Genomic DNA, 11,662 nt, shown 5'->3' with positions numbered 1-11,662 from the left:
CATGGAACTTTCCATTAGGTTGGCGTAAGGATGATACATCCCCACACACATTAGTATCTAGGGTCTCAGAAGAAACTATGGTATCATTTAATTATTCCAGAAATAACACATGATCAAGTAATGAAAGAAGGGGTTATAATAAATACACAAGGGGCCAGAGTTATGGTTGCAATAGTATGTGAATAAACTGGGAAAGAGGTTCATATTTCAACCAGAAGGACTGCAGTATAAAAATTAATTTAGAAAAGAAACAACAAGGTAGAGGTAAGAGATAGGAAGAGGGTTGACTTATCTCTGCCACAGGGTCTCTATAACCAGCAATACACTATTCATTAGGTAGCAGAACCTTAGGATGAGAAGGGATGAGGGCACAACTGTATCTCTGATAGCACAGTTCTAGCAAACTCGGAATCTTTCATGGGTTTGGTCAAAGTGGATGCCAGAAAGTTTCTTGTCATTGTTGCATTTCATATGTATGTTTGGGAGTTAGTGAGTGTAGTGATTATAGCACAGCACCTGGAGTTCTATTCCTCTCTCCACTCTGGGCTCACTGAGTGACCTTGGGCTAGAGACCTTTAACCAGTTTGTGCCTCCACTTCCCCATCTATAAAATTAGGATAATAGTATGTACACTTTGGTAAGGCACTTTGAGACCTACACATAAAAGTGCTGTATTGTAAGGAACTGGGGTATAGGCAGTCTGGCCTAGTGGTCATAGCTGGGCTGGGAACCACACGTCAGGGACGTTAGTTGGTGAGCTAAGGTCAGAGGAATTGCTAGAGCCAGGTTCAGTAAGCAAGAGTCAGGATAAAAGTCAAGCCAGGGTCAGAGACTGGAGATCAGATATTACCAGGCTGGAATCAGAGACTGGGGATCATAGGTAGTAACAGGCTAGAATTAGGAGGCAAGAGTCAGGGTCAGAATCAGCTAGGATCAGAGGACGGAGATCAGGTGAAGTCTGTGTGGTTGCCCAGACAACTTCTGGGGCACCCTACAGGGTTAAATAGGGGGTTTGGCCAATCAGAGGGCCTCAAGGTACTGTCACTTTGGGTCTCTTGGGCAGTACTTCCTGTGGCACCTACTCTCCACAGTGCTCCTGGGCATGGCTCTGTATGGCCTCCTGGTAGCACTGTGGGAACATCGACTGTCCCAGGCTCTGCAGACCTGGGTTATAGTCCCCGGATCCTTACATGTATAAGTGCAAAGTATCTGTATACCAGCTCTCTACCTTTGTTTAATCCTGGTCTTCACCTCAAGTTCTGTCCACCCAGTTAACGAAAAGCAGATTTTATAATAAAAACTGCTTTTCAACACTGTTAACCCTGCTTCCCCTTCATCTGGACAGCTATGACCAGCCATGCCCAAAGAAATTGAAAACAATCACCCAGCTAAGCTGATGATGTTCAAAATATTGTGAGCAAGTGGGTTCCACCCTTCTTGTTCTGTCAGCCAACAATTTGGTCATCTGTTAGTTTGGATTTTGAGACAAAAAAGAGGCAGATACTGCTTCCTGCAAGACTTGTTGTTTTATTATCTCCTAGTCCAACAGCATGCTAAACTCCTTGGCCCAGGGAATATCAATATTCAGATCATTCAGCTATCACAGATGCAGTATCTGGGGGCACAGTTCATGCAGGTTACAGGTCCCCTGCTGGGTTGTCTGCTGCCCCCTAATGACACATAGGAGAGTAGCACACATTTACTCCTAAGCAAACACCACAGTTACCAACCTGCAATGGAGTGTGCAATATACAGGCACTGCAGATGCCATCAGCCCTCCCCAATATACACAAGAAAATACTATTTCTCTGACTGAAAATTTAGGGTTTGTCAGTGAACAACATTTATCTAGCAAGTTTCAGGGGGACAAAAGTGAGTAGTGACTTCCTGTGGAAATTAAATGAAACCACAGCACATTTCCATGTGTGTCCTCTACATATTCACCCTCCATGTGACCACCTGAATTTGTTTCCTCAGGCTCAATAAATGGAAAGCAGATGAGAGCTTGCAACAGTAGTTCATTGGATTTGTCCAGATAGGCAACCTAGAGGCTTGTAGGTGAAGTCTCACTTCCTCTATTTCACTGTTTCCTCAATGGAATATCAATCAGTGAGCAAGTAGGTTAGTTTGACCTGGTAGTGTCAATTGAGAAATAACGTGGCACTGAGATATTTGATAAGCTAATTGCATAACAGATAGTTACATTATTGACACAGCAGCCCTGAAAAGTTTCCCTTGTACTTAGCATAAGGACAGACACCTTCATGCAAAAAGATGAATTCAGGGGAAAAACAGTACATATAAAAATGAAGTTACAGCCAACAAAGGGTGTAAAAGGGGATTTCAGGGAGGGATTACTTTAGCATGGATAAAGTTGTATCTTTGATTTACCATAGCAAACGTGGTGAGAGTTTTGTCTGATATAGAAAATACATCTGGGTGTGGTGAGAAACTGAACTCTTGTTTGTGACAGAGGACTAGTGTCAGGATGGTAGATTATCTTGACTTTCTTCTCCAGACTTTTATCAGTGCCTCTGTTCCTCTCCCTGTCATCTCCCCCCATATAGGGTTACCTGTGTTGCAGGAAGAGAAGCTTTTCTGTGTGACCTTAAGAATCAGATTCTGTCTTTCAACAGAAGACTACGTACAGTATACGGTGAGGCTGGATGTGGAAAAAGTGTTATCATGGCAAAGGCAGCATCTTTAGCTTCTAACTGGATACCAGGGTAAGGACCGCTCAGATTCATTAAGGAGAGGGAATTTATACAGCTACAGGGACAGAAGTTCTCTCTCTGTCCCTGAGTCACCCCCAGCAATAGCTAGTGCAGTCTAATGGAAACAGCTAACATCACTAACGCCTCTTTCTCAGGTTTGCTGCTTTGACCACTTTAAATGTTTAAGGTTGCAGTTGAGTTAATTTTGCTGTTGAAACCTTATTTTTTGTATTTTCTGGGTTTTTTAAATTTGGCTATGCAATCTTAATGTTTAATTAGCATAGGGATTTCTGCATTCAAATAAATGATATACTGTTATATACTGTATAATTTAATGTAATGCAAAAAATCCCCTATGTTAATTAATATGAGAGATAAATATGTGGAAGTGTGGAACAACCACAAAGGTGGAAATGAGAAGTGGGGGGAGAAGGAACAAAATAATTCTAGAGGAACTTTGTGGGATATTTTTGAAATTCCAAGGAAGAAAAATTGGAAGTCAGTGAAAGTTCCGCATATGGAGGGCTTGCAAGATGATGTTCATTATTTGTAAATGAAGATTGGATAAAGATTTCACTACTAGGAGAAACATTAATTTAAGAGAAGTGCCTTTTATAAATTAGCCAGGTTCTTTCAAAAGAAAAATAGAGGTGCAAGACATATATTGTTGCAATTTAACCTTCTTGAATGGGTTTGTCTTTGAAGATGTATTGCTGATATCATAAGCAATTTAACAAATGAAAAAATTACAAACCTGGTTCAATGGGCACTGAGTGAGAAAAATGTGGAAGACGTCAACTTAAACTTCAGTTTACAGACATTAATGGAACACCATTAATGAAATACTATCTAGAAATGATCACTATTTTGGAAAGAGAATGTTGTCATTCTGCCAACAAACCAATTACCAGCTCCTACTTGAGATCAAGTAAGCTCAGCAAAAAAAGTATTTCAATTATTTCTTTAATCACAGGGTCCTCAGAGTTATTATTCGATTTGTTGGTGTCACTGGTGAAGGCAGAAATATCCGATTGGTTCTCTTAAGCCTTTGCTACCAGATTGCTGATATTTACAATGTCTCCATCAATTTATCTGAGGTAACAAAAATAAATCTCAGTTCTCCTTTTTCAGTTCAGGGATCAATTATCTTGATATAACATTAGATTATAACTATCTATATGGTGGCCCCACACTGTCACCACCAAATCACACAGGCACTGCACAATTAAAGTGTAACGCATGACTGTGTACAATATCATTCCTGGGGGAGCAATGGATTTTTGTGCTAAATCAGCTGAATATGAAGCATTCCTTAATTTTCACAATCCTCTTTTTATGGATAATCCTGTACAGATGTGCATCTTTGTAGTCCATTGGGGGGAGTGGCTCCACCCCCTCCAGGTCTGTGGGTGGCCAATCCGCCCCACTACATCTCCAGGGGTCGCCTGACATGGGGAATCGGCGGGGTGATGGGAGATGTGAGCTCAGGCCTGTGATCAGGGCTGAACAGCAAACACAGTTATGGAGCCCCAGCTCCTGGTCGGGATGGGACAGCAAAGGGTCTCTGGCTCAGGCCTATACTCAGACTGGGCAGCAAACAGTCCGGCCTCCTAGCTCTAGCGGAGGGCCGACAAGCACAAGCTTATTGCCTAAGCGAGGGGGAGATTGCCACCCACAGATTGGGATGGCAGGTTGGGGGGATGCAGGCCCACCCACTCCACTGCATCCCAGCCCAGGGCCCTAGCAGTGGCAGATCGGTCTGCCACTGGGTCAGCGGGGATCCTGACCACAACACGCTGACCCACTTGCTGTCAGCGTTGCAGCCAGATAGGGGTCAGCTACCCCGGGCCACTTCCCAACTCCCCCTGAGGGTGTACCTGGCTCTGTAGAGGGTCGTGCTGGTCATCAGGAAAGAAGGCGTCTGTCAGCACTTGCAGCTCCTCCGTGTTTGGGTCTGCAAATGGCCCTGGCGCTCCTGGCCAGTCCTCAGCTCCCTCAGGGTCTGCAGCAGCCTCCCAGCTCGGGAGCTCACAGGAGGCATCTGGCTCCTCTGGTAGCTGCCTCCCTACTGAGTTCTCCAGCCTGCCTTTTGTACTTCTGGTCCCGCCCACTAACTTCCAGTGGAAAGGTTGAGTGTGGCATGGCTCCGCCCACCAGGGTTCAATGAGGGGCTCCTCCCCCTCCGGGTCTGTGGGTGGCCAATCCACCCCACTACAATCTTATAAATAGAAGAGGAGAGATTTAGAAGTTTTATTTTATTTCTCCACTGCAGGAACGTTTCTTCTGTTTTTGGTTTCCAGCAACTTGTTACCTTTCATTGTATCGGCTTTTTAAAATCCATCAGGAAAATGTACTACTCCAATCACAAAATATATTTGCCCACTGCAAGATCCAGGCAAGCAGGGCCTGGGCAAGGTTCTAGACAGAATCTCTACAGTGAAGCAGATTGAGGCAGATCCTTATTTTATGTCGATAGTCATAGCTCTGTCAGCTGAATGCAATTTCCATGAGCTGAGAATCTGCCCCAGTCGCTTTAGGGATAATACTGCTTTCTTTATTCTAATAAAGTTATTTATTTAGTGCTAGAAGAACATGACTCTATCTACAATGTTTCACTCTAGTCATATGACCAGACCCCTTAATATAATCAAGAGATGATGAATTAGCTGATTCTGTTTTGCTTGTTCATTTAAAAAATGCCACCCCCCAGGCAAATGGGCATGTCAGATTATTTTTTATTGTTAATACTAATATTTTCATAATGTGCTGCAACTGCACTTCACAAAACAACCTGCTAAATATAAAGCAATGCCCCTTCCCTGAAGAGCTTAAAATCCAGAAGAATGAATAGAAATACCTGTAACAAACAAGAAATCTTTGTGATATGTATTTCTAGAATGAAGAAATTTTCTTAATGCTGCAAAAATGCATTAAGAAGAAACATCGAACTTCAGACTTCAATACATATGTTAAGAATGGAAAAGTTGCTTTCTCTTAAAAGAAATATTGTTTAACTAGTTCTTTATATTTTGTTTTAGCCAATGCCAAGTGTTGTAAATAGAGATGAGCTTGAACCAAAAGCCCAGCTCTGAATACCTGCTCCTGAATTTTGGGGAAGTTCAGATCTGCACCTGAACTTTGCAGCTCAGGCCCATCTTTACTTTTTAAAGGGTCTCTGTCAAAAAGTTTGACAAAAATTTGATCAAAATTAGAATTCCTACATTCTGAGAATAGTTTCTGAATTTTAGGTATGTACTTCTTAAAAAGATTCAGTTTCAATATTTTTTTAAAGACACTTGATTAGTACGTGCTGTTTTCTGTGGTGTGCTGCTGTGTAACCAGTAGAGGAAGCTGAAATCAAGTACTAAACAAACAGGCTAATCCTGCAAGTCCACCACATGCAGAACTCCTATTGACTTCAATGGGAATTGTGCACATGAGTACTCCTGGGGGAATTCTGCGCCACTGCACATGCACAGAATTTATGTCCCCCACAGATTTCTTTGCTTCCCCGCAGAAAAATGACTTTCTGATAGGGAAGCAAAGGGAAGCCACAAGAGCTGTCACGCGACCCTCCCCAGCAGTATGTTTCGGGTGCTCAGGGCAGCCAGCAGAGAGGTAAATCACTGTGAGATAGGGTGCGGGACTGGGGAAGCCACCAGCTGGTGGCTCCTTCCCTGCGCCAGGCTCAGCTGCTAGTCTCAGATTGGCTGGGGAGGATGGGACTTCCTCTTCCCCTGCATGGCATCCGGGACTGGGTCAGACCCATCCTCAGATTTCTCCCCCAGCTGCAGGAAGCTCTGCAAACTTCCCCTTGTCCCCGCTTCCTGCGCTCATCATTCCTCAGCTGAAGGGGAGGGATCCCTGTAAAGGGAGCTGCTCCCCCCTCCATCCAACCCCTGTGCATCCAGATCCCCTCATACCCAGACCCTCCCGCTGAGCCTCACCCCACCCCCCTCTCAGGATACTCCCCGATGAGCCCCACTCCCCCTGCACCTAGACCACCCCGTCGAGCCACCCACACCCAGATCCCCACCTCACTGAGCCCCAACCAACTGCACCTGGATTGCCACCCCACTGGGCCCCGACTCCCCCAGCATCTGGACCACCCACTAAGCCCCCCACACCCAGACCCCTGTGCTGAGCTCTATCCGCCTACACTCAGTCCCCCACTCCACTGAGCCCAACCACCTTCACCTGGACCCCTATGCAGAGTCCCATCAGTGTTGCACCCAGATCCTCCCCCCCAACAACCCCCTGTCCCCCCCGCCCCCCCCCCCCCCCACCCCCACCCTTGGATCCCCCACTTAGGCACCCGCACCCAGATTGCCCCACACAGAACCCTCTCAACCCACACCTGGATTCCCCCACACTAAGCCCCTCCACACTTGGATCCTGCTTTGCTGAGCCCACACCTGCCCAAACCTGGTGCACCTAGCACAGAGGAGCAGGACACTGGGGTGTTTCTGGGGCAGGCCCAGTCCTTGAGCAGCGTCAGGGTTGGGTTCAGCCTCACTGCTGAGTCCATGTCCTGGGTGGGAGCTGCACAGTGATCTCCCAGCTCTGTCTAGCCAGTGGCCTGTGCTCCCCAATGTCATGCTGGAGCCTCCACATTTATTTGACAAATAACGTTTGCAGAATTTTGCAGAATCTTAAAATATTCTGCACAAAATTTTTAATTTTTTTGTGCAGAATGCCCTCAAGAGTAACATGAGGGACTTTCTGGATGTCTCTTTTGTACTTAATAGTCAATTTCAGCTCCCCCTGCATGTTCTGCAGCAGAACTCTTATTGGCTTATGTGTTTGGATAGCTTGCAGGACAGAGGCCAAAGAGTCTTTTCGGGTGGCGATGGTGGCACACAAATAGGGATTCATAGAGTCTAAGACCAGAAGGGATCACTGTGATCATGTACATAAACCTAAACTGATATGTCAATTTCATGCTCAGTTAGAAACATGGAAAGAGAAATCAATATTTCTCCAATAGAAAACGCCAACATTGGGAAGGAAAAAAACATTACTTTTTAAATATCTTTCCAAATGGTGGAAATGTAAAAGAAAACTGCCTCTAAACAAGTTCTGGACTTGTTTATCCTTTAACATGAAAGGAGCTAAATCATGCTGTTACTCTGCAGGCTCCAGGAAGAGGATGTAGGAATCCATGCTAGACTCTCTCCATAATGCTCACAACATTGGGAAAGAGGGCTGATTCAAGCCCCAGCAGTGAAGACTCCCTTTGATTTCAGTGAGCTTTGGATCAGGCCCCATGTCTTCAAGTAGGCATGGGAGAAGATTAAGGGTGTTTTTGAAACCTACTAAGGACCTTGCTATGCTGATCTAACTTTTCTGATTAGCCCTTAGATCAGGGGTCGGCAACGTTTGGCATGTGGCTCGCCAGGGTAAGGACCCTGGCGGGCCGGGCCAGTTTATTTACCTGCTGACGCGGCAGGTTCGGTCGATCGCGGCCCCCACTGGCCGCGGTTTGCCGTCCCGGGCCAATGGGGGCGGCGGGAAGCGGCGCGGGCGAGGGATGTGCTGGCCGTGGCTTCCCGCCACGCCCATTGGCCCGGGATGGCGAACCGCGGCCAGTGGGGGCCGCGATCGGCCGAACCTGCTGCGTCAGCAGGTAAATAAACTGGCCCGGCCTGCTAGGGTGCTTACCCTGGCGAGCCGCGTGCCAAACGTTGCCGATCCCTGCCTTAGATACTACAGTGATGGGAGCTTCAGAAACCCCCTAAAATAGGTTTATTGTGTCCGCATCAAGCTCTGAGCAGTAACAGGTAGAGACATACTTTACTGCTACTCAGAGAAGCAGCAAAATGCACTCAACAGCTCAGATCAGCTGCTATTAGCAATCTGTGCTGGCTAGCAGGAGATATTTTGCAGAGGATGTCATGGGCGGCAGCATATCTGTTTCTCCTTGCTACAGTAGGCAGGGCTGGATTTAGCTCAAAATCTATTTATATTTAGTTCTAAAAACCATTCATGACTATCCTTTAACAAATGTAGAGAAACTGTGCTGCAACCAGTTATGTGACCGTTGGGCTTTTGATATTCAGTTGGCTTCCAACATGGAAAACATGATAGCCAAGGGTAGCAAACAGCAACAAAAATGTTCACCTTTGTCCTCCCTGAGTAACTCTGAGTTCTGAACATAATCCAACCACTTCTTTCAGTACTTGTTTAAGTTTGTAGTATAATTGAGTGCAGGCCTTGTGTCAGAACAAGATCTGGGACTGCCAATATATTTTGAAAGCAGAACCAAGCCATACCACGAGTATAACACTGAAGTTTTAACAAGTATCTGAATGTACTAGGGTGCCTTGCACTGACCAGCACAGCATTTGTCTAGCAGACACCTGTATAGGATTTGCCTTCTTTATGCTTTGGATCTCTCCCCATCAGGTCCCAAAACCTCCCAGGGGAACCAGAGTCTTTCAGTGGTGGTTACTTATTCTGGTGTTCTCCACAAGAACCTTACTTGGCTTTCACTGTTTCTGCTGAATCACTTTCCCTAAACAAACTCTTATTCTTTACTTTTATATTATACTAATAAATAATGCACTATAAATAACTACAAAATACAACAAATAGCTTATGGGAAACTATTTTCATGTGGCTAAAATTACCGTACTCTTTTTTTAAAAATAAGGATTTTGAAGCACTGGTTAAGGAGTTTGCCTTGTTGCTGGAATTCGCTGCAGAGGATAAAGCACTGTTGATAAGTCTGGATGGTGTAGATGAGTTGTCAGAGGAGTAGGGAGCTGACTTTTCCTGGATACCCACTGAGCTACCTGAAAATGTCTATTTTATTGTTTCTACATCTACAGAATCAAATTGCTCATCCTTGAAAACACTGAAAGTAAAGTAACGCATCTAATAATGAATTTAATGGTGTTAATATTTAGCATGTGATATGACTTGTTTTTACATTTTTGTTTTAAGTATTTTTTTTTATTAAGGGAATAATGGGATGTGGTTAGAAAAGTTTCAAACAGTTATAATCAAAACACAAACAATAAAAAAAAAAGAAAAAGAGATAGTATACTAACTTTCTATAACACAAGCAAGAACCATTTCTATTCTGATCCCCACACCACTAAAGAAATCACTCCAATTATTTGAACAACATTGTGCTTGAAAATTAGGGCTAGATCCTGTAGTCCTTGCTCATGTGAGTAATCTTTACTCACAGGACTAGTTCCATTGGCTTCAGTGGAATTAGGCTTGTAAACATAGGCTTCCCCTGGGGAAGGCTAGCACCCTGTCCCACTTCTGCCCACAGCCCTGCTCACACTCCACCCCGCCCGTGCTTCCACTCGGCCCCCTCCCTGCTCAGACCCCTGCCACCACTCACCATCTTCCTCCTCTCCTCCTCCCCCATGAGGCCCCCACTGCCTGCAGGGACGTGCTGAGCTGCGAGTGGTGGGCGGGAATGGCCTCGTGGGAGGAGGGGGTGGAGGAGAGTAGGGACACGGAGAGTGGCGGGGACCTCCAGAGGGTGGGGGTGCAGTGGAGGAGATGAGGGACTCACATGGCAGCAGTAGGTGCCTCGGGGAAGGGGCAGAGCAGGGAGGGGAAGAGGCAGAACACAGGCGAGACCACCACAGCCCAGGTGTCCAGCAGGGGGTTGGAGGTGGCTGCTGCCTATGCTTGTAAACAAGTTTTTGCTGGATCATGTCCTTAATCTGTAAAGATCCAATCCTGCAATGACCTGAGAGTCCTCAACTCCTAGTGATTTAGGCCCCAGTACTGGAATCAGATCCATGTCATCAGATCCCCTGCATTGTTCAGAGCTCCACTGGAGTTAGTGGAGATGTATGGGGCCCACAGGCCTGCCAGAAAAGACCTATTGCAGGACTGGAACAACAGGCATTAGTGTTGTCACAACTATAGCAGGAGAGACCCAGAATTGTGGGGGCCTCAATTCTCAACTGAAAGAGACAATGATTTTAAACAGCTTTTTTAAAAATATATTTGACTTGTAATTTTTAACTCCACACACACACACAATATTCTGTTAGTTATCTAGATTGTTAAACAGGTAATACCAATTTATGACCATTACAAACCAATTTTAACAGGCATTTTTGTGGAATTTTAGGTTTTGGATATACTAGAAATAGATGTGATATAAAAATATTAAAATGCAATGCAGATTTTTTATTATTATGCTCTATAAACATGTTCAATGTGTATCAGTGAACAAATCAGAACAATAACTAGAATAAATGTAGTGTATGTCTATTGTTTGCCATGTCAGAGCTTCAATGCAGATGTTGCAAATCAAGTTCATCTTTGGTATTTTGGTTAGACACAGAGTATACAAACCAAATACATGGTTTTGCTTCTTATTGAAGGTGAACTGCAAAGCAAAAATGAAAGTGGAGTTAAGCACAGATTGCCTGCCATCCCAAATTAGATTGTGGTTGACATTCAGCGTAGAAGTTTCAACTTAACTACGCTGTTTAAAAAAAAAAAAGCCCTCTGTGAAAATATCTTGGTTTTCACGGTTTACAGAAGATATCCAGAATGTCACATCACAAATACCAGTAGTCTTACTAATTATAAATACATAAGTCTTAGTAATTAATTGAAACCACAATATGTGTAATGTCATAGAATTATGCCTTATGGAATATTGTCAGTGAAGCTAGAAATACCAAAAGGATTAATGCAGGGTTAGTTGAAATTTGTTTTGGTGCTGAATTCTCTTTCATAGTCAATTTGGTGGGGACATAGTACAGGTCTGTCGCATCTTACGCGCATTTAACATGCGTGATTTCAACTTTACGCGGTTGGCAAAAACAAAAAGATAAAAATAACAATTTTAATACTGTACCTGTAGTGCGGGCGATTCCGCCCGCCATTACACTCAATGTAATTTTGACTATATGCGATTTTCGCTTTACGCACTGACTGCGGAACGTAACCCCAGCATAAGATGC

Source organism: Terrapene carolina, unplaced genomic scaffold (assembly GCF_002925995.2).
Source record: "Terrapene carolina triunguis isolate 2854851 unplaced genomic scaffold, T_m_triunguis-2.0 Scaffold66, whole genome shotgun sequence".
Taxonomy (NCBI): Eukaryota; Metazoa; Chordata; order Testudines; family Emydidae; genus Terrapene; species Terrapene triunguis.
Note: the sequence above shows the minus strand (reverse complement) of the source record.